Here is a 26,984-nt window from a genome sequence, read left to right as displayed (position 1 = left end):
ATATTCAGTTTGATGATTAATCTTTTATGCTATCAATTTTGACTGTAATCAAAATGGTACAGAAAAAATAGCTAGTTAAATAAATGGAGATTTAGTGTATTTTTCCTCACCATTAAAGTCCTCCTTGATTGGTAAGAGAGCTTTACATCAATCTTCTTTACCTCAAGAGCCTTTGGGTATACCATGATTTATGATCTACAGTGAAACAGTAGCCAAATATCTAAACACATCTGCACTTCAGCCATCTGTTTGTGCCTAAATACCAGATGTTATATACCTTGAAATTTTATATTTGCTGAAATTGCCTTAATACTTGTACTTAGCCCACTTTCAATACTGTGGTCAGCAACAACAACAGAAAATACAGACAAGAAATTGTCCTGAATCATGGACAGAGGAAATGCATTCCATCATATCTCTCAGGACATTGAGTGTAATGTCCTGGCAGATAATAGCAGAATTGGGGAAATATAACAGAACTTCATCTAAACGCTTAAGGGTTTGTGGCTGGCGAAAAATAATCGAGTCCCATGATTAAAGTTATCCTCAATAGAGAAGAACAGGTAAGATTCTGCACTACCAATAGCCATAGAGCTGGTGAGGACACTGATAAATATTTTCATATGTTATGATGAAAAAAAAAAAACATACTGTATTCAACATCCATAAACTAGAAATTCATTTCATTAGTATGGTAATGGCAATGAGTATTCCTACAGGAAAGTAAAACAATAACTTAAACTCTCCCCCGCCTTTCCCAAAGATACTTGACCCGAGTTTATTTTTACCCCTGGCATCTTAAACAGCTAACTTAAGCCAGTGATTCTTAACATGTTGATCTCAGGGTATCTATATCTTACTATTTAAATTTTAAATAAGTCTTCTTTGCCCTTGAATTTGAAAAGCTTCCACCTAGATGATGAAACAGGAGGCATAAACTATAGGAACTACGTAAGAAAGCTATACTGGATAATGTTTCCTGAGCTGGAATTATACATAAGAAAGATAACTAACTCCCCTCACCAAATAATTCATATTTGAATGATTCCCATGAGAATTATTTGTCAAAATACATTATCCCACGCATCTGTCATTGATGTCTGAAATTCAGATTCATTTCTTTGTGTTGGAGATCTAGCTCCAACTCACCTATAAATCCCCTAGAAAGGGAATGGTTAGCATGTTTTCATACTTCAACATGCCTCTCTGAAAAGATTGACATCCTTAATAATATAAGAAAATAAGAGTGATACACAGAAAGTTATTATATTGGAGGTCCATTTGTTCCAGGTTCACCTCCTGCATTTTAAATAAATAAAAGTTAATCTGTACTACCTGAAGTATAGCTGAACCTTGCAAGGTTCTAGCACAGTAGCCTCCAAACCATGGCCTAACACGATGGTTGAGCAACACTCTTGGTTTACTGTACGTGTATACGTACACGTATGTTATCATGAACATGCGCACACCAACATTTTTCTAAATAATCTTGGCGCAAGGTTTTTGATTAAATAAAATAAAAATACTGAGACAAAATTCCCTGAAGAAATGAAGAAATATTCTATTTTCAAATAGCAATAAACAAACTTGAAAATCATTTTATTTCAAACCATATGGTCTAAAAACAATGAAGGAAAATATATGAACCTACCAGTGCTTCAACATTGAACACCACGTTCAGAAAAATATAGGGAAAACCACTATGTTAATGCATTTTCCTCAATCATACCACCTTTTTTATGACATCCTTTCTCCTCCCAAGAGGTTTCATTTCCAACTGGATAGAAAACCAAGTGGAGATGGCCAATAAAATGATTTTTTTAGCAATTCTTCAGTCGTATGTCTGAGAAATAAAAAGTGCAAATATTTCACTTTTGTATCTCTAGAAAACAATTTTTTGCTAGTTAAAAGATTCACAAAGAAAATGATATAAAAGTTAATTTTAAATTGTTACTATTTATTTTTCTATTTATTAAAATAAATATAACAGAGAATATAGATACACATTCTGTTTTATTCAACTGTTTCTCTTAGGAAAATCAAAATTCCAGAACTTACATTTTCTAGTGGTATCACAGTGCATTTCTTTCAATCATTATCATGGAAAGTGGAACTCTTGGCAATAATTCTGTTTTTTAGCTGTTTGTACTGTCACTGTGATGGCAGCTGAAGTTAACACACCATTTGTTTTCAGAAAACTGCTGTCTTTCATGCGGCAAACTGGCTCAAATCCTGCTTTCCTGCTGTATTAATGTGTTTGTGTTTATAAAAAATGTACAGTCATGCAGTTGCTTTGAATATTTGAGGTGTCAGGTTTTAGATGTTTGTAAATTGACTAAAAATCAAAACATTTCATTATGTAAAGTAGGACACAAAGAATATAGAAATCTGATTTTAAAATAGTTTATTGCAATATCAGACACATGGCACTGATTTTTGTATATCAAAGCAGCATATTACCGATAGTTCAGGGGAAATGACAATGCAAGGGTGAGAGGAATTTTGTTAATATTAGAGGAAGAATCTGCTACTCCAGATGTTAAAAACTATACAGCATGATCAATAAATGTTAAGTAGCGTCAATAATCTGAGCTGTCCAACTGAGAAATAAGACTTATAAAATTTAAATGTACCTTTGGTTAGGAAATTAGGCCCTTGAAAGTGCCCAGAATATGAGTTTAGATGCTCAGGTCCAAGTACAAGAAATGTATTGATAATCAGCCCAAAGCACAGGCATGGATGCTTCCATGACAACTCACTTTTCTGTCCGTCCCTGTAAAAGGTCTGACTTAAGCAATCTACCAGAGGTTTTCACAAATTTATTCACAGAATTTTATATTTGAACAAATCTTTAAAGATATTTGATTCAACCAGTCACGAAACTCCTGCAGAAGGTAAGTACTTCTGGGACCTCATGCTCTGGGAGTATCTGGCCAGATTAGTGAAAAAATCTTGATGTAACAAGAGGTAGAGAAAGCTGACCCTTCCAGCAAATATCAAAAAGCTTAACTCCTGGGTCTTCACGGTAAGAGTGACACGAGGAGTGACTTTTTGAGCACCAGAGACAAACCTCCTTGGTGAAAGAGAGCGAAGTAGTACTCACATACTAGATTCTGTGGCAGTGTGCTTAAAGAAAAGCATACAGATATAGATGTACATAGAGATATGTGCCCCTGACTGGTGCTAATGGTTAAGCACTCAATTACTAGGCAAAAGATTTTCTATTTGACCCCACCCAGAGGTGCCTGGGAAGACTGGCCAGGTGATCTGCTTCCAAAAGGTCACAACCTTGAAAACCCTATGGAGTAGTTCTACTCTGCACACATAGGGTCTCCATGAGTCAAAAACAACTCCACAGTAACTAACAACAACCATATATTTACATATATGTGTATACATATATACACATACACACATATATGTACACACATACACTATATAGATACAGTCACAACATCATCACAACATCCTTTCCTGTCAATATTTCCATTTTACATTTTGAGAATACTTTGGGAGAGTCCAAGCTCATAATACTTCCCTTGTAGCCCAAAACAAGAATGCATTTAGGATTCTATCTCTACATTCACACTGGAGTTACGTTCCTGAGGAGAGATTATGCTCCTTGAAAGTTTAAAGAGAGTAATTAAACTATGTATCTTGAGACTTTGATTCTGTTTTTCTCATTTTATTCTTACTCTATCTGTGAAAATTACAATCAAATATCCCAAACAGGAAACTGGCTGATTTCAGTCCTCACAAGTGTTTGCCTTGACCTTCAATAAATTATTTAAAATATACCATTTCAATTATGTATTATTTCATTAATTCAACTAATACTTCTCAAAAGTATGTCAAGTGCCCAGCATAGAACAATTACTAGGTATACTATTATGGTTAAAAACATGTGTGTGTTGTGGGGCAGATCTAAGTTCAAGTTTGAACTCCAACCTACAGCCTGAGGGTTGTTCACAAAGTACTTAACACCAATCCTTCAGTTTCCTTACAAATATGAGGAAAATGGTAACTCTAACTCATAATTTTATAGAAATCAAAATTAAAAAACAGATATTAAAATGATGTGTGCAGTACATGTGCAGAACTCGATCAATATCAGTAATTATGATAAAAGAGAATTGTTACTCCCTGTTTACCGAGTGCCTCTTGTTACCTCTGAGCCCTGGTGGCATCGTGGTTAAGAGCTCGGCTGTTAACCAAAAGGTCAATAGTTCAAATCCACCAGCTGCTCCTTGGAAGCCCTATGGGGAGTTCTACTCTGTCCTATAGGGTCACTATGAGTTGGAACTGACTTGATGGCACCTAACAACAATAGCATTGTCATCCCAAGTAATTTACTTATAATGACATAATATACGCCTTCTACTCACTTAGATACTATCTCATTATCCAACATTTCACATTTGCAACAAGAGTAAAAAATCTATCCAACTATTTTGTTCATTAATGACATACGTCTAGCAGTAATGAATGCCAAGGTGCAAGGTGAGAGTAACACTGGCTATGATGGTTAAGGTTATGTGTCAGCTTGGATGGGCCACGATTCTCAGTGGTATGGCAGTTATGTAATGATGTAATTTGGCAGCTATGTAATGATGTAGTCATCCTCTGTTTTGTGATCTGATGTTTCATCCTCATTTTCTCATAATGCTGATTTCACATGATGAGCTGGTCTTTGGAAGTTAGCCATGTTAATAAGTGAGGAGAGGGTGTATTCTAATTATGACTTTATGAGAAAGATGTTATTATCATTTTCAATTTTCTGATTGGAAAACTAAAGAACAGATTCATTAGATCATCGCTCAAGGTCGCACAGCTAATACATATTGCAACTCAGATTTTAACACAAGCTTTGGCTCTGCACTCCAGCCATCGTATAATATGCCTCTCTACTCTTCTGTCTGCTTCTCTACTACTCCTGACTTTCCTCCAAAACTACCTAGATTTAACAGAAATCATGGAAGAGTTAAAGTTGTCATTAATAATAAGAAATAGTTTCTGCTTACAAGAAGCTTATAATCTACAGGGGAAGACAAATAATTAAATAAAATACATTGTGGAAGAAATCAGATATTACATTTTATTTGACTTATAAAACCTGCAAAATGAAAATGTTACTATTTATGAATATTATAAAAAAATTGTGGGTTCTGCGCAAGAATTCATTCATGGAAAGGAAAAAAAAGATTCTATAGAGAGGTTTCTAAGTGCAATGATGAGAAAGAATAAAGTGCTTTCTGCTTGCAGCCTACCAAATTAAATCATAAAATAAACTACTTATATATGAATTATACATTTACTCCCAACAAAAGCTCTATGATGAGATTGAGAAAAAAGATTAGGTATATTATCCATGGTCATACAGTTTTTAAATTATTAAATCAGAAATTATGTGTGATTTACTCCAAATCCCATGTTTTTCGAGACTTTACTATCCTATATCCTCAGGGTAAAGATGTTCCTTAAGCAATTCAGAGCAACTGAATTGAAATTGTATGGTTGTGCCATGCTGCAAAAATATTAACCCTGCACTAGTATGTAAAATAAATTGGAGTGAGAAACTACTGGAAACTGAGGGCTGTTGAGTTTGAGAGGTATTCCAAAAACCTCACTGATAAAACCTGGACTTAAGTAGTCCTCTGGAGACAAAAGGAAAGGCAAACTCTCAGAAAAAAAAAAAAAAGAATCTTTAGCATTCGTTGTTTGATTACATGAGGTGAACCACATCACTCCTCACAGTGGTCTTAGCTACACTAAATTGCACCTAGTAATTGGTAAAATCATTAACTTGAAGTTACAGAGGTGTCTCCTATCAACTATGTTGTTGTTGTTAGGTGCCACTGAATCAGTTCCGACCCATAGCTATCCTACGTATGACAGAACGAAACACTGCCCTGTTCTGTGCCATCCTCACAATCATTGTTATGCTTATTGTAGCCACTGTGTGAATTGATGTCCTTGAGGAACTTCCTCTTTTTCACTGACCCTCTACTTTACCAAGCTTGCTGTCCTTCTGCAGGGACTGATCCCTCCTGATAACATTTCCAAAGTACTTGAGACTTATTCTAGCCATCCTGGCTTCTAAGGAGCATTCTGGTTGCACTTCTTCCAAGATAGATTTGTTCATTCTTTTGGCAGTCCATGGTATATTCAGTATTCGTCACCAACACCACAATTCAAAGGCATCAATTCTTCTTTGGTCTTCCTTATACATTGTCCAGCTATCACATGCACATGAGGCTATTGAAAACACCGTGGCTTGCGTCAGGTGCACCTTAGTCTTCAAGGTGACATCTTTGCTTTTCAACACTTTAAAGAGCTCTTTTGCAGCACATTTGCCCCATGCAATACATCCTTTGATTTCTTGACTGCTGCTACAATGCGTGGTGATTGTGAATCCAAGTAAAATGCAATCCTTGACAACTTCAGCCTTTTCTCCATTTATCATGATGTTGATTATTGGTCCAGTTGTGAGGATTTTTGTTTTCTTTATGTTGAGGTGTAATTCATACTGAAGGCTGTGGTCTTTGACCTTCATCAGTAAGTGTTTCAAGTCCTCTTCACTTTCAGCAAGCAAGGTTGTGTTATCTGCATAATGCAGGTTGTTAATGCATCTTCCTCCAATGTTGATGCCCTGTTCTTCATAGAGTTTAGCTTCTCGGATTATTTGCTCAGCATACAGATTGAATAGGTATGGTGAAAGGAAACAACCCTGATGCACAACTTTCCTGACTTTAAACCATGCGATATCCCTTTGGTATGTTCGAACAACTGCCTCTTGATCTGTTTGCAGGTTCCTTGTGAGCACAATTAAGTGTTCTGGAATTCCTATGCTTTGCAATGTTATCCATAATTTGTTATGATTCACACAGTCCAATGATTTTGCATAGTTAATAAACCACAAGTACACATCTTTCTAGTATTGTCTGCTTTCAGCCAAGATCCATCTGATGTCAGCAATTATATTCCTGGTTCGATGTCCTCTTCTGAATCTGGCTTAAATTTCTGGCAGTTCCCTGTCGATACACTGCTGCAGCTGATTTTGAACAATCTTTAGCAAAATTTTACTTGCATGTGATATTTATGATATTGTTTGATAATTGCTGCATTCAGTTGGATCACCTTTCTTGGGAATTGGCATAAATATGGATCTCTTCCAGTCGGTTGTCCAGGTAGCTGTCTTCCAAATTTCTTGGATTAGACAAGTGATCACTTCCAGCACTGCATCTATTTGTTGAAACATCTCAATTGATATTTCATCAGTTCCTGGAGACTTGTTTTTTCCAATGCCTTCAGTGCAGCATGGACTTCTTCCTTCCGTACCATTGGCTCTTGATCATATGATACCTCCTGAAATGATTGAATGTTGACCAATTCTTTTTGGTATAATGACTGTGTATTCCTTCCATCTTCTTTTGATGCTTCCTGCGTCCTTTAATATTTTACCCACACAATCCTTCAGTATTGCAACTCAAGGCTTGAATTTTTTCCCAGTTCTTTCAGCTTGAGAAATGCTGAGTGTTTTCTTCTCTTTTGGTTTTCTATCTCTAGCTCTTTGCACATGTCATTATAATACTTTACTTTGTCTTCTGGAGTCACCTTTTGAAATCTTCTGTTCAGATCTTTTACTTAATCATTTCTTCCTTTTGCTTTTGCTACTCTACATTCAAGGGCAAGTTTCAGAGTCTCTTCTGACTTCCATTTTGGTCTTTTCTTTCTTGCCATTCTTTTTAATGACCTCTCGCTTTCTTCATGTATGATGACCTTGATGTTGTTTCACAACTTGTCTGGTCTAGGTCATTAGTGTTCAACATGTCAAATCTATTCTTGCGATGGTCTCTAAATTCAGGTGGGATATACTCAATGTCGTACTTTGGCTCTCATAGACTTGCTCTAAATTTCTTCAGGTTCAGCTTGAACTTAAATATGAGCAATTGATGTCTGTTCTGCAGTCAGCTCCTGGCCATGTTCTGACTGATGATATTGAGCTTTTTCATCATCTCGTTCCACAGATGTAGTCAATTTGATTCCTGTGTATTCCATCTGGCAAGGTGCATGTGTATAGTCGCCATTTTTGTTGATGAAAAAAGGTAGTTGCAATGTAGAAGTCATTGGTCTTGCAAAATTGTATCATGCTATCTCTGGCATCGTTTCTATCACCAAAGCCATATTTTCCAACTACTGACCCTTCTTCTTTGTTTCCAGTTTTTGCATTATTAATGCATCCTGATTGCATGTTTGATCAATATCAGACTGCAGAAGTTGGTAAAAATCTTCAGTTTCTTCATCTCTAGACTTAGTTGTTGGTGCTTAAATTTGAATAATAGTCATATTAACTTTTCTTCCTCGTCGGCATATGGATATTATCCTATCACTGACAGTATTGTACTTCAGGCTGGGTCTTGAAATGTTCTTTTTGAGAGTGATGGCAACGTCATTTGTCTTCAAGTTGTCATTCCCAGCATAGTACACGATAAGATTGTCTGATTCAAAACAGCCAATACCAGTCCATTTCAGCTCACTAATGCCTAGGATATCAATGTTTAAGTCAGTTTGTCATGCTGTGAGGGCTTGCTCATTGCTGTCATGCTGGAAGCTATGCCACTGGTATTCAAATACTAGCAGTGTTACAGACAGGTTTCAGTTGAGCTTCCAGACTAAGACAGAATAGGAAGAAGGACCCAGTGGTCTACTTTTGAAAAGAATTAGCCAATGAAAACCTTATGAACAGCAGCGAAACATTGTCTGATATAGTGCCAGAAGATGAGCCCCTCAGGTTGGAAGACACTCAAATGACTCTGGGAAAGAGCTGTCTCCTCAAAGTAGGGTAGATCTTAATTCTGTGGATGGAATCAAGCTTTCGGGACCTTCATTTGCTGATGTGGCACATCTCAAAATCAGAAGAAACAGCTGTAAACATCCATTAATAATCAGAACGTGAAATGTACAAAATATGAATCCTATCAACTGTAGAAGTAGCAGAACACAGACACATAAGTTAAAATGTGTTCACAAGGTCAGGGCTTAAGACTACAGAGAGATAGCTATGTTCTTTTCCCTTAAATCATTCGTAAAGAAAAGGAAGGTAAAGACCTGGCTAGAAAGAAAGAGCTCACTGTTGAATTTACTGTAGGGCACAGTTTTCTGATTTTACACAAATCACAAAAATCTTAATAAAAAGCTAATCTAAGAGATAGCCCAAAATACTGGCTTAATCAGTCACACTTTGCTGTCCCCCTACAACAAAGACCCAAGAAACCAAGGGAAATAGATGTGATACAGCTGACACTCCTCGAATGCTCAGCATCAAATGGAATGACAAAGAATTAGATCAAACACAGATTGAAAGGAAAAAATGACTGAAAATAATGAACAAGCAGAGAGCAGAAGTACCCTGCTAGCCAGCTGGCACAGTGTAGCCATCCTGAGACAAAGCCAGCAGTGATTCCAGATGAGAAACACAGGAAGATAACTTCACATAATTCCCAGTAGGAGACAGAGAAACTGTGTAGGCATACCCAGAGTAAAGCAAGGTGAGCATGACATGAACAAGATCTAAGGAGGGAAATTACAAGAAGGAGGGCAAGAGTTCCAGGGATTCTGGGGCCCACAAAGCAAGGAGAGAGCCAGGATACAGACACTGGACTACTCACCAGCAGCCTTCCCTGACAATTTGGGTGGGCGGTACACATAGGGTAGTAGATCCATTAAGTGTCAGCAGCTCATCCCTCACCCAACCAGACTCTAGGAAGCCCCCCTCCTCACACTTGGTCAGGGCCACTTCCCAACTGTTGGCCGCAGTCAGTGAGGAGTGCCCAGGCACCCACACCTGGTGACCAGAGAAGTGATTCTCCTCTCTCTTCTTCCTGGTGATTAGCTGTGTGACCCTCCCTATTCCTGCCACCTCACTTGCCCAGGACTCCTTCTCTTCCAGCCCCTCCCCGCCTGCCATGCCCCCCACTCACTCTACAAGTAAGAGAGCTCCCATGCTGCGGTTGTCTGCCACATTCCCTGATTTCCAAACTCCCTACCCACTGCTCCACCCACCCAACCAGTAGCAGAGAGTGCTCCTGTGCCCTTGGTCACCAACCAAACCACCCATCCACTGCCCAGCCCACTCAGGGAGCAGCAGTGACCATGCCCACTTCACTAGTCACCAACAAAACCCCCTGCCTGACATATCTTCCCACCCACCACCCTGCCCACCTAGCGAGCAGAAGAGAACATTCCATTACCACTGGTTGTCTGCCATAAATCCCCGCCCCCATAACCAGGGTACAGCAGAGGGTACTCCCATACTCCTGGTAGCTCACCACATGCCCTACCCACCACTCCACTCACCCAGCGAGTGGCAGTAAGTGCTCCCATGCTTCTGGTTGCCCAGTCACATGGCCCCTCCTGCCGTTCTGCCCACCTGGTAAGAGGCAGAGACCACTCCTGTGACCCTAGTCACCCCCCATAACCCCTACCCACTGCACCCTTCACCTGGGGAGCAACAGTGAGCCTGCCTTCCCTGCCAATTACCCACTTACAAACCCCCATCCAACACAACCCCAACCCACTACCCTACCCAACTGGAAAGACCAGGGCAACTCCTGTGCCACTGGACCAACAACAGGTGTCAGTTTGTACAAGCCCGACCCACCCTCAGCTGCTCCTCATGCCTGGTGAACAGAAACACTTGCTCTTACTGCATGCTGCTGACCTGTTTACCCGGCGACAGGTGGTTAGCACTCCTGTGCTGTCAGACCAGTGATCAGCAGAGCATGCCTGCTCCACCTGATCAGATATATCAAAACAAAGCAAAACAAAAAAACCATGACAAAACAAACAAACATACAATCAATCAATAAATACATAAACAAGTAAAATAACACCTTAAAGCCTCAGAGACAGCAGACAATAAGAAATCATATGAACAAACAGAATAAGATGGCTCAAACAAGTGAGGAAAATAAAGAGAATGAAAACCTTCCTGAGAAGTAATTGATAATAGAACTACCTGAGAAGGAATTCAAAAGACTTATATTTAGGATGCTCAAAGATATCAAGGAAAACACAGAAAAAACTGTAGGAGAATTCAGGAAAACAATATAAGAACAAAATGACAGACTCAACAGACAATTAGAAACTATAGAAAAACAACAACTAGAAATTCAGAAGATTAACAATAAAATGTCAGAAACAGATAACTCAATGGAAGGATACAGAGGTAGAACAGAATCAACAGAAGAAGGAATCAGTGATATACAGGACAATCTCTTGATATTAATTTGTTTGAGGAACAATCAGAAAAAATAATGAAGAAAGTCTAAGAATTACGTGGGAAATCATCAAGAGGAATAATATGAACAGAAGAATTCGGGAAGAGAGGGAGAAAAAAGTACAGAGAGAATTTTTGGAGATATAATGACTGAAAACTTCCCAAATATCATGAAAGATGAGAGGGTTACCATCCAAAAAACTCAGAGAAGCCCATACAGGATAAAACCAAGAAAACCCACTGCTGTCGAGTCAATTCTGACTCATAGCAACCCTGTAGGACAGAGTAGAACCGTCCTATAGGGTTTCCAAGGAGGAGCTGGTGGATTTGAACTGCCGACATTTTGGTTAGCAGCCGAGCTTTTACCTATTATGCCACCATGGCTCCCCATACAGGATAGACCCTTTTAAAAATTCACATGCACAAATATGAATCTAGACACAACCTTACACCTTTCACAAACATTAATTCAAATTGGATCATAGACTTACATGTAAAATTCAAAACTATAAAACTTACAGAATATAACATAGGAGAAAATCTAGGCGGTCCTGGGTTTGGAAATAGGATTTCAGATACAACACTAAAAATATAGTCCATGGGGAAAAAAAAAAAAAAAGATTGAACTTCTGTCTCAGCATTTTCTAGAGAAACAGAACCAGTTATATATATATATATATGTATATATATATACACATATACAGACAGAGAGCTGAATTTCAAAGGATTGCCTCATGCAATCGTGAAGGCTGAAAAGTCCAAAATTCATAGATTAGGTGACAGGTTGGAGACATCTGATGGCTCATGGGATTGTGGGGGCCAGTAAGTCCAAAACTGGTACATCAGGCAGAAGGCTGGAGACTTCTACAGGCTTGTGTCCCAAGATCCATAGGTCAGGCGATGAGAAGAGTGTGGAGTCCAGAGGGAAAGTATGTTTCACAAAAATATCTGTTTTATAGTCTGAGGGCAGACCAACCCTAAGGAATTCCCCTTTCAACTGATTGATTGATTAAATTAGAATAGATTAGATTATGGAAGATGATTACATTACGTTATGGAACAGCAACAAGTCTAGTGTTTGGCAGAACTACTGGGAAGCATATTCAAGCCAAGTTGACACATAAAGTGAACCATCACAACTTCAATAAAATTAAAATATTTTGCTCTGTGAAAGTCATTGCTAAGGGAATGAAAAGACAAGCCACTGGGAGAAAAATATTTACAAAACACATATCTGATAAAGGACTTGTATCTAAATATACAAAAAAGTTTTAAAACTCAACAATAAAAAACAAACAACCCACCAAATTTAAAAATGGGCAAAATATCTGAACAGATACCTCTCCATATCAGATATACAGGTAAAAAATGAGCATATGTCATCATATGTCAATAGGGAATTCCAAAGAAAAGAAACAAGGAGATACCACTACAAGCTTATTAGAAGGACTAAAATGCAAAATGTTGACAACAACAAATGCTGATAAGGATAGGAGCAACAGGAAATCTCATTCATTTCTGTGGCAAATGCAAATTGGTACAACTGCTTGGAAGAAAGAGTGGCAGTTTTTTACAAAACTAAAACTAGTTTAACCATACAATCTAACAATCATGCTTTTTGGCATTTACCCAAATGAGGGGAAATCTATGTCTGTATAAGAGTTGTATTTGAATATTTATGGCAGCTTTGTTCATAATTGCCAAAATGGAGAAACAACCAAGATGTTCTTCAGTAAGTGAATGGATAAGCAATCTGCAGTACACTTACACAAATGAGTATTATTCCTCAATAAAATTAAACAATCAAGCAAAGAAAGGACATGGAGGAACCTTAATTGCATATATTAAGTGAAAGAAGCAAGTCTGATAAAGCTACATACTGTATAATTCCAACTATATAACTTTCCAGAAAGGACAAAAATATAGAGATAGTAAAAACATCAGTGGTTTTCAGGTGTTTGGAGGGAGAAAAGGAAGGATGAATAAGTGGAACGCAGGGTTTTTTTTAGGTCAATGAAATTTTCTAAATGATACTATAATGGTGGACACATGACATCAGGTATTTGTCAAAACCCAAAGAACTGTACAATACAAAAAGTGAACCCTAATATAAACTACCACCATGTATCTGTCAGTTTGCCGTACTGTGGTGGCTTTCATGTTGCTGTGATACTGGAAGATTTGCCGCCGGTATTTCAAATACCAGCAGGGTCAACATTAGTTAACCTTATGAATAGCAGCAGAATATTGTCTGACATGTGCTGGAAGATGAGACCCTCAGGTTGGAAGGCACTCAAAAGATGACTAGGGAAGGGCCGCCTCATCAAAATAGAGTTGACTTTAATGATGTGGATGGAGTCAAGTTCAAGACCATCATTTGGTGATGTGACACAACTCAAAATGAGAAGAAACAGCAGCAAATATATTTAATAATCAGAATATGGAATGTACAAAGTACAAATCTGGGAAAATTAGAAGCTGTCAAAAATGAAATGGAATGCATAAACATCTATATCCTAGGCATTAATGAGCTGAAATGGACCGGTATTGGCCATTTTGAATCAGACAATCATACGGTCTACTATGCCAGGAAGGACAAATTGAAGAGGAATGGCATTGTGTCCGTTGCCATAAAGAACATTTCAAGATCTATCCTGAAGTACAATGCTGTCAGTGATACGATAATATCCATATGCTTACAGGGAAGATCAGTTAATATGACTATTATTCAAATTTACACGCCAACCACTAAGGCCAAAGATGAAGAAATTGAAGATTTTTACCAACTTCTGCAGTCTGATATTGATCAAACATGCAATCAAGATGCATTGATAATTATTGACAATTGGAAAGTGAAAATTGGAAACAAAGAAGGATAGGTAGTTGGAATATATGGCACTGGGATGAAAACGACACCAGAGATCATACGATAGAATTTTGCAAGACCGACTTCTACATTGCAAATACCTTTCTTAAACAACATAAATGGCAACTAAACACATGGACCTCAGCAGAAGAATACACAGGAATAAAATCAACTATGTCTGTGGAAAGAGACAATGGAAAAACTCAATATCATCATTAAGAACAAGGACAGAGGCTGACTTTGGAACAGACCATCAATTGCTCCTATGTAAATTCAAATTGAAGAAAGTTACAACAAGTCCAAGAGAGCCAAAGTACAACCTTGAGTATATGACACCTGAATTAAGAGACCATCTCAAGAACAGATTTGATGCATTGACACCAAAGACAACAGGAGTTGGGAAATGACATCAAGGACATCATAAAAGGAGAAAGCAAGGGGTCATTTAAAAGACAGGAAGGGAAGAAAAGACCAAAATGGATGTCAAAAGAGACTCTGCACCTTACTGTTGAATGTAGAGTAGCTAAAGCAAAAGGAAGAAATGATGAAATAAAAGAACTGAACAGAACATTATAAAGGGTGGCTGGAGAAGACAAAGTAAAGTATTATAATGAAATGTGCAAAGATCTGAAGATAGAAAAACGAAAAGGAAGAACACGCTCAACGTTTCTCAAGCTGAAACAACTGAAGAAAAAATTCAAGCCTCAGGTTACAACAATGAAGGATTCTATGGGGAAAATATTAAATGACACATGAGTCATCAAATGAAGATGGAAGGAATACACAGAGTCACTGTATCAAAAAGAATTGGTTGAAGCTCAACCATTTCAGGAGGTAGCATATGATCAAGAACCAATGATACTGAAGGAAGAGGTCCAAGCTTCTCTAAAGGTATTGGTGAAAAAACGGGCTCCAGGAATTGATAGAACACCAACTGAGATGTTTTGAAAGACAGTTGCAATGCTGGAAGCTCTCATTCGTCTATGGCAAGAAATTTTGAGACAGCTACCTGGCCAGTTGACTGGAAGGGATACATATTTGTACCCATTCCAAAGAAAGGAGATCCAATGGGATATGGAAATTATAGAAAAATATCACTAATATCACACAATTAAAATTTTACTGACGATAATTGAAAAACTGTTATAGCAGTACATGGACACGGAACTACCAGAAATTCAAGCCAGATTCAGAAGAAGACGTAGAACCAAGGATATCATTGTTGATGTCAGATGGATCCTGGCTGAAAGCAGAGAACACCGGGAAGATGTTTACCTGCTTTTTATTGACTGCACAAAGGCATTCGACTGTGATGTCATAACAAATTATGGATAACATTGCAAAAAATGGGAATTCTGGGACACTTAACTGTGCTCGTGAGGAACCTGTAGATAGATCAAGAGGCAGTCTTTCAGACAGAACAAGGGGATACCACGTGGTTTAAAGTCACAAAAGGTGTACATCAGAGTTGTATCCTTTCACAACATTTATTCAGTCTGTATGCTGAGCAAATAATTCGAGAAACTGGACTATATGAAGAAGAATGGAGCATCAAGATTGGAAGAAGATCCATTAACAACCTGTGTTATGCAAATGACATAACCTTCCTTGTTGAAAGTGAAGAGGACTTGAAGCACTTACTGATGAATATCAAAGATCACAGCCTTCAATAAGGATTCCACCTCAACATAAAGAAAAGAAAAATTCTCACAACTGGCCCAATAAGCAACATCATGATGAACAGAGAAGCAATTGAAGTTGTCAAGGATTTCATTTTACTTCCATCCACAATCAATGCTCATGGAAGTAGCAATCAAGAAATCAAAGGATGCATTGCATTGGGCATAACTGCTGCAAAAGACTTCCTTAAAGTGTTAAAAAGCAAAGATGTCACCTTGAAGACTAAGGTGTGCCTGACCCAAGCCATGGTGTTTTCAGTAGCCTTATACGCATGTAAAAGCTGGACAATGAATAAGGAAGACCGAAGAAGAATTGATGCCTTGGAATTATGGTGCTGGTGAAAACTATTGAATATACCATGAACTGCCAAAAGAATGAACAAATCTGTCCTGGAAGAAATACAGCCAGAATTCTCATTAGAAGCAAGGACAGTATAAACTATGTTGTTGTTGTTAGGTCCCGTCCAGTTGGTTCCAACGCATAGCAACCCTATATACAACAGAAGGAAACACTGCCTGGTCCTGCACCATCCTCACAATCATTGCTATGCTTGAGCCCATCGTTGCAGCCACTGTGTCAATCCATCTCGTTGAGGGTCTTCCTCTTTTTTGGTGAGCCTCTACTTTACCAAGCATGATGTCCTTCTGCAGGGACTGATCCCTCCTGATAACCTGTCCAAAACATGTGAGACATAGTCTTGCCATCCTCACTTCCAAAGAGCATTCTGGCTGTATTTCTTCAAAGACAGATTTGTTCTTTCAACTGGCAGTCCATGGTATAGTCGGTTTTCTTCACCAGCTCCATAATAAAATGCATCGATTCTTCATAGTTATTCCTTATTAATTGTTCAGTTTTCATGCACATGAGGATATTGAAAATATCATGACATGGGTGAGGCACACCTTGGTCCTCAAGATGACATCTTTACTTTTTTTTAACACTTTAAATAGTTATTTTGCAACATATTTGTCCAATGCAATATTTGATTTCTTGACTGCTGCTTCCACGGGAGTTGATTGTGGATCCAAGTAAAATGAAATCCTTGACAACGTCAATATTTTCTCTATTTATCATTGTGTTGCTTTTTGACCCAGTTGTGAGGATTTCTGTATTCTTTATGTTAAGGTGTATTCCATACTGAAGGCTGTAGTCTTTGACTCTCTTCAGTGAGTGCTTCAAATGCTCTTCACTTTCAGCAAACAAGGATGTGTCATGTGCATATTGCATATTGTTTAATGAGTTTTCCTCCAATCCTGATGCCCTGTTCTTCTTCATATAGTCTGGTTTCTCAGATTATTTGCCCAGCATACAGATTGAATAGGTATGGTGAAAGGTTACAATCCTGATGCACATCTTTTCTGGGGTTACCTTATGCAGAGTCCTGTTGTTCTGTTTTAACAACTGCTTCTTGGTCTACGTACAGGTTCTGCATGAGCAATTAAGTATTCTGAAAGTCCCATTCTTCGCAATGTCATCCATAATTTGTTATGATCCACACAGTTGAATGCCTTTGCATAATAAATAAAACACAGGTAAACATTTTTCTGGTAGTCTCTGCTTTCAGCTAAGATCCATTTGACAACAGCAACGATATCCTTCCATTCACATCTCTTTTGAATCCAGCTTGAATTTTTGTCAGTTCCCTGTTGATGTACTTCTGTAACCATTTTTAAAGTAACTTTAGCATAATTTTAGTCATATGTGACATTAATGATATTGTTTGATAATTTCCTCATTCCATCGGATCACCTTTCTTTGGGTAGATACATATATGGATCTCTTCCAGCTGGCTGACCAGGTAGCATAGATGACTGAGCACTTTCAGCTTTGCATCTGTTTATTGAAACATCTCAATTGGTATTCAGTTAGTTCCTGGAGCCTTGTTTTTCACTAATGTCTTCAGTAAAGCTTGGACTTCTTCCTTCAGTACCATTGGTTTTCGATCATATGTTACCTCTTGAAATGGCTGAACGTCAACAAATTCGTTTTGGTACGGTGACTCTGTGTATTCCTTCCAACATCTTTTGATGCTTACTGCATCTTTCAGATTTTTTCCCATTAAAAAAAAAGTTGCCATAGAGTCAATTCCAACCCATAGTGACCCTATGGAACAGAGTAGAACTGCCCCTAGGTTTTCCCAGGTGCAGCTGGTGGATTGGAACTGCTGACCTTTTGGTTAGCAGCAGTAGGTCTTAACCACTGTGCCACCAGGGCTCCTAGAATTCTTCAATATTACAACTTGAGACTTAAATTTTTTCTTCAGTTTTTTTCGGCTTGAGAAATGTCAAGCTTTTTCTTCCCTTTTTGATTTTCTAACTTCAGATCTTTGTACATTTCATTATAGTACTTTTCTTGTCTTGTTGAGCCATCCTTTGAAATCTTCTGTGCAGCTGTTTTACTTCATCATTTCTTCCTTTCGCTTTAGCTACTCTACAGTCAAGAGCAAGTTTCAGAGTCTCTTCTGACACCCATTTTGGTCTTTTTTTTCCTGTCTTTTTAATGAACTTTTGCTTTCTTCATGTATGATGTTCTTGATGTCATCCCACAGCTTGTCGTGTCTTCGGTCATTAATGTTCAATGCGTCAATCTGTTCTTGGGATGGTCTCTGAATTCAGATGGGATATAATTAAGGTCATACTTTGGCTTTCATGGACTTGTTTTAATTCTCTGCAGCTTCAACTTGAACTTGCATATGAGCAACTGATAGTCTGTTCTGCAGTAGGCTGATGATATTGTTCTGACTGATGATATTGAGCTTCTTCATCATCTCTTTCCACAGATGTAGTTAATTTGAATCCTGTGTATTCCATCTGTTGAGGTCCACATGTAGAGTGACTGTTTATGTTTTTGAAAAAAGGTATTTCTAATGAATAAATTGTTGGTCTGGCAAAATTTTACTATGTGAACTCCCATGCAGTTTCTATCATCAAGGCCATATTTTCCAAATACTGATCCTTCTTTTTTTCCAACTTTCCCATTCAAATCACCCGTAATTATCAAACAATCTTGATTGCATAAGCGATCAATTTCAGACTGCAAAATTTGGTAAAAATCTTCAAATTCTTCATCTTTGGCCTTAGTGGTTGGTGCATAAATTTGAATAATAGATGTATTAGGTGGTCTTCCTTGTATGCATATGGACATTATTCTATCACTGACGTTGTATTTCAGGATAGGTCTTGAAATGTTCTTTTTGACAATGAATGGGATGTCACTCTTCTTCAATTTTGCATTCCTGGCATAGTAGACAATATGATTGTCGTATTCAAAATGGCCAATACCGGTCTATTTCAGCTCACTAATGCCTAATTGATCGATCTTCAAATTTCCATTTCATTTTTGACAACTTCCAATTTTCCTTGATTTATACTTCGTACATCCACTTTCTGATTTTTAATGGACGTTTACAGCTCTTTCTTTTCATTTTGAATATTTCCCCTGTCATATTTTGAGTGCCTTCCAAACTGAGGGGCTTATGTTTCAGCACTGTAGCAGACAATGTCTACTGCTGTCCATAATGTTTTCCCTAACCATTTTCAAAAGTAGGTCCTTCTTCCCAGTCTGTCTTAGTCTGGAAGCTCTGCTGAAACCTATCCACTGTTGGTGACCCTGTTGATACTTGAAATACTGGTGGCATAGCTTCCAGCATCACAGCAACATGCAAGCCAGCCACCACAGTACCAAAAACTGACAGATTAGTGATGGAATGTTAACTATAGACTCTAGTTAATAATAATGCATCAACATTGGTTCATCAATTGGATAATATAACACATAATTGTAAAATGTTAATAATAGGAGGAATTGTGTGTGTAAACCCTCAGAGCTTTCCACTCAGTGTTTATGTAAACCTAAAGCTGATCTAGATTATAAAGTCTAACATTTAAAAAAAAGTAAAAGTATAAAAAAAGTTATGCCATGCAAACGCTAATCAAAATAAAGTTTATATGGCTATGTTAATATCAGAAAAATCGAGTTTCAGAACAAAAAAATATCAAAAGGATTAAATAGGGGCATTGCATAGTAATAAAAGGGACAATTCACCAATAAACCATAACATTCTGTGTGTATACATTTCATAACAGAGCTTCATAGTAATCAAAGGAAAGAACTTAAGGGAGAAATAAGAAAAATCCACAATTATAGTTGAAGAATCAACAGTTTTGTCTCAGTAATTTATACAACTAATAAACAGATAATGATCAAAGATATAGAAAATCTGAACAATGAATCATTCAATTTGATCCAATTGACATTTATAGTACACTTCACTTAACCACAGAAAAATATACATCCTTTTTAAGTGCACATGGGACATTGACAGAATAAACCACATCTTGGATCATAAAACACTCTCAACATACTTCACAAAAAATGAAATCATAAAGGGTAGATTATAGGATCATAAAGAAATTAAACTATAGATCAATAACAGAAAGCAAAACAAAAACTCTAGGTAATTCCTAAATATTTTGAAATTAAACAAGAAATCTCTAAATAACTTCCAAATCAAAGTCAAAACCTCAAATGAAGTTAGAAAATATTTTGACTTGAAAGAAAATATAAAACAACATATCAAATATTGTTGAATGCAGCTAAAGCAATACTTTGAAACAAGGTTTAATTCTTGTATCAGTAAAGGAAAAGTTATCAAATCAATAATCCAAGCTTACACGTAACAAAATTATGAAAAGGATCAAATTAAAAAGTGTATAACAAGTGAATGCTTGTTATAAGCAAAATAAGAGATGCCAATTTTTTTTTTAAAAAAGCAGAAAATTAAAGGAGAAAAGGTGATTCTTTGGGGAAAAAATGATAAAATATATAACTTCTATCTAGAATGACCATAAGAAAGATGTGACATCAGTTACCAATACTTTTAATAAAAGAATTGAATTCACTGGAGTCTATGAACATTAAAAGGAAAATAAGAAAACACCATTAATAACTTTATGTCCACATATTTAAAAATTTACATGAAATTAACCACAACCTTGAAAGATACAAATAACAAAACTGACTCAAATAAAAATAAACAGCCTGAATTGTCTGATTATTTTTTAATGAATTTGTGATTAAATAACTTCCTGCATAGAAAATTCCAGGTCTACATGGCTTCACTGGATAAATATTACCAATGCATACAATTCTTCCAGAAAATAGAACAGGAGGGAATGCTCTCAAGTCATTTTATGAAGTGACCATTACAATAATGTAATAAAGAGGAAAAGGCATTACAAGAAAAGTAAACTATAGACCAAAATCTCACATAAAAATCAGTACAAAAATTCTCAGAATTTTTTTGCAAATTGAATCCAACAATATATAAAAAGAAAATTCATCATTACCAAGTAGAATTTATCCTGAGAATATAAAGCTGCTTCAACATTCAAAAATTAATCTATCAAGCAATAGATGAATGAATAAACAAAATTTAGTACATACATACAATGGAATACTACTCAGCCAGTAGGAGAAATGAAGTCTTGATACACGCTACAATATGGATGGAGCTTGAAGCCATTATACTGAGCAAAAGAAGCCAATAGCAAAAGGACAAATATTGTATGACCTCACTTATATAAAAACACATGAAAAGACAAATGTATAGAGACCAAAGTTTATTCGTGGTTACCGTGGTGAGAGGGAGGGGAAAAAGGGGGATTAACAGTGACGGAAAAAAACACTTTGATTTAGGGTAGGGTTGCAGAACCGATTATTGTAATTGTTGTCAATAAGTTGTACACCTGTAAAATGTTGGATTGGCAAAAGTGTGATAGATATATTTACAACAATGATAAAAAAGAAAAAAAAGAGTAGCTGCTGAGGCTGCTTGTGTACATCAAACACTGCATGGGATTTAGTTCCTTAGTTTGGAGGTTTATAATCATGGTTTCATGGGACACCCGTTATTTGGCCTAATAATGTGTTTAGTGTTTCTGTTCTACCTCCCAGTTTATTGCATAGTTCCTGGTGTGTTAAAAGCTTGCAAGCAACCATCCAAGGAACAATATTTGGTCACTATTCACCTGGAGCAATAGAGGAAGAAGGAGAGTCAGGAATAGGAGGAAGATAGGAAATGTATGGCTATTTGCCTTTATAAATAGCTACCTCCTTTGCTATGAGACCAGAAGAACTGGATGGTGGCTGGGTACCATTAGTGAACATTTTGATCAAAGAAGAATCTTGATCAAAAGGGAGAAAATGCAGAACGGAATTTCAAATTTTCATGGACTCTAGACTTTCTGGAGCCATGGAGGTTGGATAAATCCCTGAAGCTACTTCCCTGAGGTAATCTTTTAAACCTTAAACCAAAAACATCCACTGAAGTCATCTTAAAACTGAACAATAGTTTAGCTTAATCAGTGAAAAAAAAAAAGGTCTGCCTGCAGCATTATGCTGTTTTAAGAACTATCTATATGGGATCAGACTGACAACAGCAACTCAAAAGATTAGGTAGTAACCTTAGTGGGTAGTGAGTTCACGTTAAGGAGGGAGGAACAACTCAGAAAAGGAGGGTGCGAATGGTTGCACAACTCAAAGAATGTAATCAAAGTCACTAAATTGTACATGTAGACACTGTTGAATTGGTGTATGTTTGCTGTCTATATTCTCAACAAGAATAACAAAATAAATAAAATTTATAAAAAACCAATCTATGTAATTCACCATATCAATAGAGTGAAGATGAAATATACAATTATTTCAATAAAGGCAGAAAAAAGGTATGAAAAAATTCAACATCCACTCTTAATAAAAACTTTCTATAAAATAGGAATGGACTGTAACTTCCTTAAACTGTTAAAGTATATCTGGAAAAATCATACAGCAGACATCATACTTAATGGTGAAATATTGAATATTTTCCCCTAAGTTTGGGAATAAGAAGGATTTCCATTTTCTCTGTTCTGATTTAATATTGAACTGGATGTTCTAAACAAGGCAATGCAAATAAATAAAAGCAAATACATTGAAAATCAAGAAATAAAACTGTCTCTATTCACAGATGATTTGATTGTCTATATATATTAAAAAAATTCACAAAGAAGCTACTGGAACTAATGAGTGAGTTTAGCAAATTTATTTTACAATTACATTTCTATATACTGGAAATGAATAACTGGAATATGAATTAAAAAAAGAACCCTACATTATATCAAAACACACAAAAAATTAAATATGAAATACTCAAATAAGCTATAACAAAAATTTCCCCTAGAAATTTAACATCTAAAATTCAACCTATAAATAACTAATACTATTTTTTTTTATAAATATATATGACAATGGATTTGATAGTATATTTTCAACTTCAATGCATTTTATTGGCAAGACATGAAAACTTTTCTTAATAACATACACATTCTAATAGATTTGAAATGTTTAGTTTTTCCTTGATTAGATTATGGGTCACTACTGAGATTAGTGGAGCCCTGGTTAAGAGCTCGGCTTCTAACCAAAAGGTAGACAGTTCAAACCTACCAACTGCTCCTTGGAAACCCTGTGGGGCAGTTCTACTCTGTTCTATAGGGTGGCTATGAGTTGGAATTGACTCAGTGGCAAAGAGTTTTTTACTGAGATTAGTAAAACAAAAACATAGATCCATCTGACCATAATATGAACACCCATCTGTTATATTTTATTAACATACAAGTTCTTGGACTACTCAGATGTGTACAATTTATTTTTTAACAAATATGTTACTGATACTCGACCAAAATCATTTCTTCTGAAAAGAATTTCCTACCTCTTAGAAAGGGGATTTAAAACTGGATACTGACAGATTATGGATACCACATTAATATAATCCAGGTTGTTTTCACTATCCTTTAAATTATCTCCTTGATCCACTCATTCCTCAGAACAAAGGGGTTTGCCACAATTTTTAATTTGAAAATGATGTTGACAAAATCTGAAGTCCCTGTGGTTAGCTGCCATTAGGTTTGCAGCAGCAAGAAATGAATTATAATAGTTTAGTTAATGGTCTCCATGGAGATAGATAATGGCAGTTGAAAGACTTGTGCCACTTGTGAACTGGAGTATTTAGAAAAAAAAATGAGTATATGTGAAGTAAGTGATTAATTCTGTGAACCTATGTAATATTCTGTTTTTTTCTCATATATGATTTTGTCCGTCTTTTGCTTTTATGTAATTTAGCCAGAAAATTATGTTTTACAATGGATAAAAAATATAGTTTTAATAATCTAACTAATCTGTAATTATGTAAACTAGAAAAGACCTTTTTAACATTATAAAATATTATATATAATTAATTAAGAGCTGATTTTTTGCTGTATAATCAAGGTCTAATTTGGGTAATAGACTTAAAAAGGGTTTAGAGATGTAATTTTGAAAGATATTTCCAGCTGACTTCATTTTTTAAACATTTTCTCACCAAGTAAAATAGGTGTTTATGCAGAATATATTCAGGATTTGATGTTTGTCACTCATGAATGCTCTGCCTCTTTATTTAAAGGCAATAATTTGTCTTATAATGAGATGTGTCCACAGTGAACAGAGCTCGCCAATAACAAATATTCTCATGTGGATATGTACTTACATGCAGTCAATTCTGTAGGATATAAAACCTTTGGACGCCAAACTGATTAAATCTAGGAGTTCCTGGGTGGTGTATTTACATGCTGGACTACTAGCTAAAAGGTTGGCAGTTCAAACCTCCCCTGAAGCATCTTGGAAAGCGGGCCTAGTGATCTGCTTCTGAAGGGTCACAGCCTTGAAAAGGCTATGGAGCTGTTTTACTCTGCACACCTGGGGTCACCGTAAGTCAGAATTGACTCAACAACAATGGAACAAATAACTTTGTAGTACCAAAGTAGAATGAAAAATGTGTTTCTGTTGGTCATTAACTTTCAAGCATTTCCCCTATCTTTATAACCCATTGTCATCGAGTTGATTCTGACTCATAACAACCCTATAGGACGTAGTAGAACTACCCCATAGGGTTTCCAAGGAGCAGCTGGTGGATTCGAACTGCCGACCTTTTGGTTACAGCTGTAGCTCCCCGTGGCTCTTAACTACTGCGCCACCAGGGCTCCATCTTTATGGGGAGAAATATTTAAAAAGAGTTACAATATTGTTCATTGTCTCCATAATGTCACTTACTCAAGGCTTGAGAGACAGATATTCATACTTTAGAACTGAGATGATAATTCAGGTTCCCTAAATCCTGACTTACCCAGAAAAGTTCTGGGTAACACATGCTGTCCCAGTGTAATTGTCTATAGCAACCATTTTCACTCTCATGGTTTGGATAGTAACTTATAAGATCACTCTAAATATACATCTAACTGTAAATAGTAGAGAAACACTGGAGACTTCAGTATTGACAGTACCAAAAATAGCCAAAGAATTGTCAGAGCTTGATTTCTTATGTTTAAATGCTTCAAAATACACTCATTTGTGTTTTTAGCACTCTGTTGCCTCCCCCATCTGCAGCAAAAATTTCAACAGCAAAAATTAAAAATTTATTATCTAAATTTTAGAAAACAATATGCTTTTTAGAAAAATATGTTTACATAGTTTGGGGAAGACTTCAAAGACAGCCTGGAGCCAACGGTGTTTTAAAATGGCTTTGTTAGTACCAGCCCTCTCCTTTTAACCTCTGCCTCAGTGCCTCTGTGAGACTGTTTTGAATGAAAAATTATTGGATGAATCAGAAAACTCTAATTGTAGCTCTTATCATTCTCCCAATGTCAGTATTGATTTTTCAGTAACACAGAAGATACTTCCACTTAGATGAGCCACAATAACATTAAATTGAATATTCCTGATAAAATTGATCCTCTACTCTAGTAAGATGCTGTTGATGTCCCTATCCAGATCCTTTTCACTCTGCTATGCACCTATACCTCTGTTAATGGGAATTTTGGCTACTAGGCTCACAGTTATGCCCCCTTTCCAGAAAACTGTTCTTGTGGAACAACTGCAATGGGAGTTGTACCTTTGGGCCTCAAAATCCCACTGCTATCAGACTGAGGCCAAACTTAACCTGAGACCACATTATTGTGTATCTCCTTCGCCTTCTCTATCCTTCTTACATGTTTCCCTGAAGATCACTGCTTCTGTGGCCCACATGTCATGTGGTGTTGTGGGGGAGGGTTGTAGAGCATGGTGAGGACTAGCACTGTGACAGTAGGTGCAGGGTTAGGGGGAAAATTTGCTAATTATAGTTATAAATAGGGTATTGTTGTTTGGTCTTATTGAAAACGTAAGATTTGACAAATGTTAAAGGAGTGAGAATAAGACAAGTAGATAAGTCTGTCAGTCCAGGCATATGAAAGAGTTAGAGAGAATACCCTAAGGTGGAAACTAGTGGTAACTGAAGAACAGAAAGGAGGCTGATGTGTCTGGAATGGAGAGGAGTAAGCTGCAGTTGTAGTAGGAGATGAGCTGTTAATCAAACTGGGAAGAACATTACAGTCCAGTAAGAACACTTGGTTCTACTCCTATCTCTGTAACTAATTGGTTGTGCATAATCTTGAACATTCAGTGGGTGTTTATAGTCCTTGATAATCTCATCTAGACAATGAAAGTGTTTGATTATATTGATGAAAATAAACTTCCTTCCAGTTTCTAAAGTTTTTCCAAAGTTATTATCAAATCCATTGCCATGGAGTCGATTCCGACTCATAGCAACCCTATAGGACAGAGTAGACCTGCCCCATAGGGTTTCCAAGGAGGAGCTAGTGAATTCAAACTACTGACCTTTTGGTTAGCAGCCGAGACGTTAACTATTGCACCACCAGGGCTCCAGTAATTATCTAGAGCCATATAAATAAATAAGTACTTTTACATGCTCAGAAATTATTGTGATATTAGGAAATAAAAATTAACAAAAAAAATCCCATTGCCATTGAGTCCATTCTGACTCATAGCAACTCTATAGGACAGAGTAGACCTGCCCCATAAGGTTTTCAAGGAGCAGCTGGTGGATTCAAACTACTGACCTTTTGGTTAGCAACTGTAGCTCTTAACCACTGTGCCACCAGGGCTCCAGAAAATAAAAATAGATGTAATAAATCATCCATGGATGTTGGTTAAGTTTTATGGCAATGAGACTGTTATAAGTCTCTTCTTTCTCTGTCCCCACCAATTTCTCAGAAGTCTTTTAAAATATTTCATATTAAATGAGTGGAGGCA

Source organism: Trichechus manatus, unplaced genomic scaffold (assembly GCF_000243295.1).
Source record: "Trichechus manatus latirostris isolate Lorelei unplaced genomic scaffold, TriManLat1.0 scaffold00032, whole genome shotgun sequence".
Lineage (NCBI taxonomy): Eukaryota > Metazoa > Chordata > Mammalia > Sirenia > Trichechidae > Trichechus > Trichechus manatus.
Note: the sequence above shows the minus strand (reverse complement) of the source record.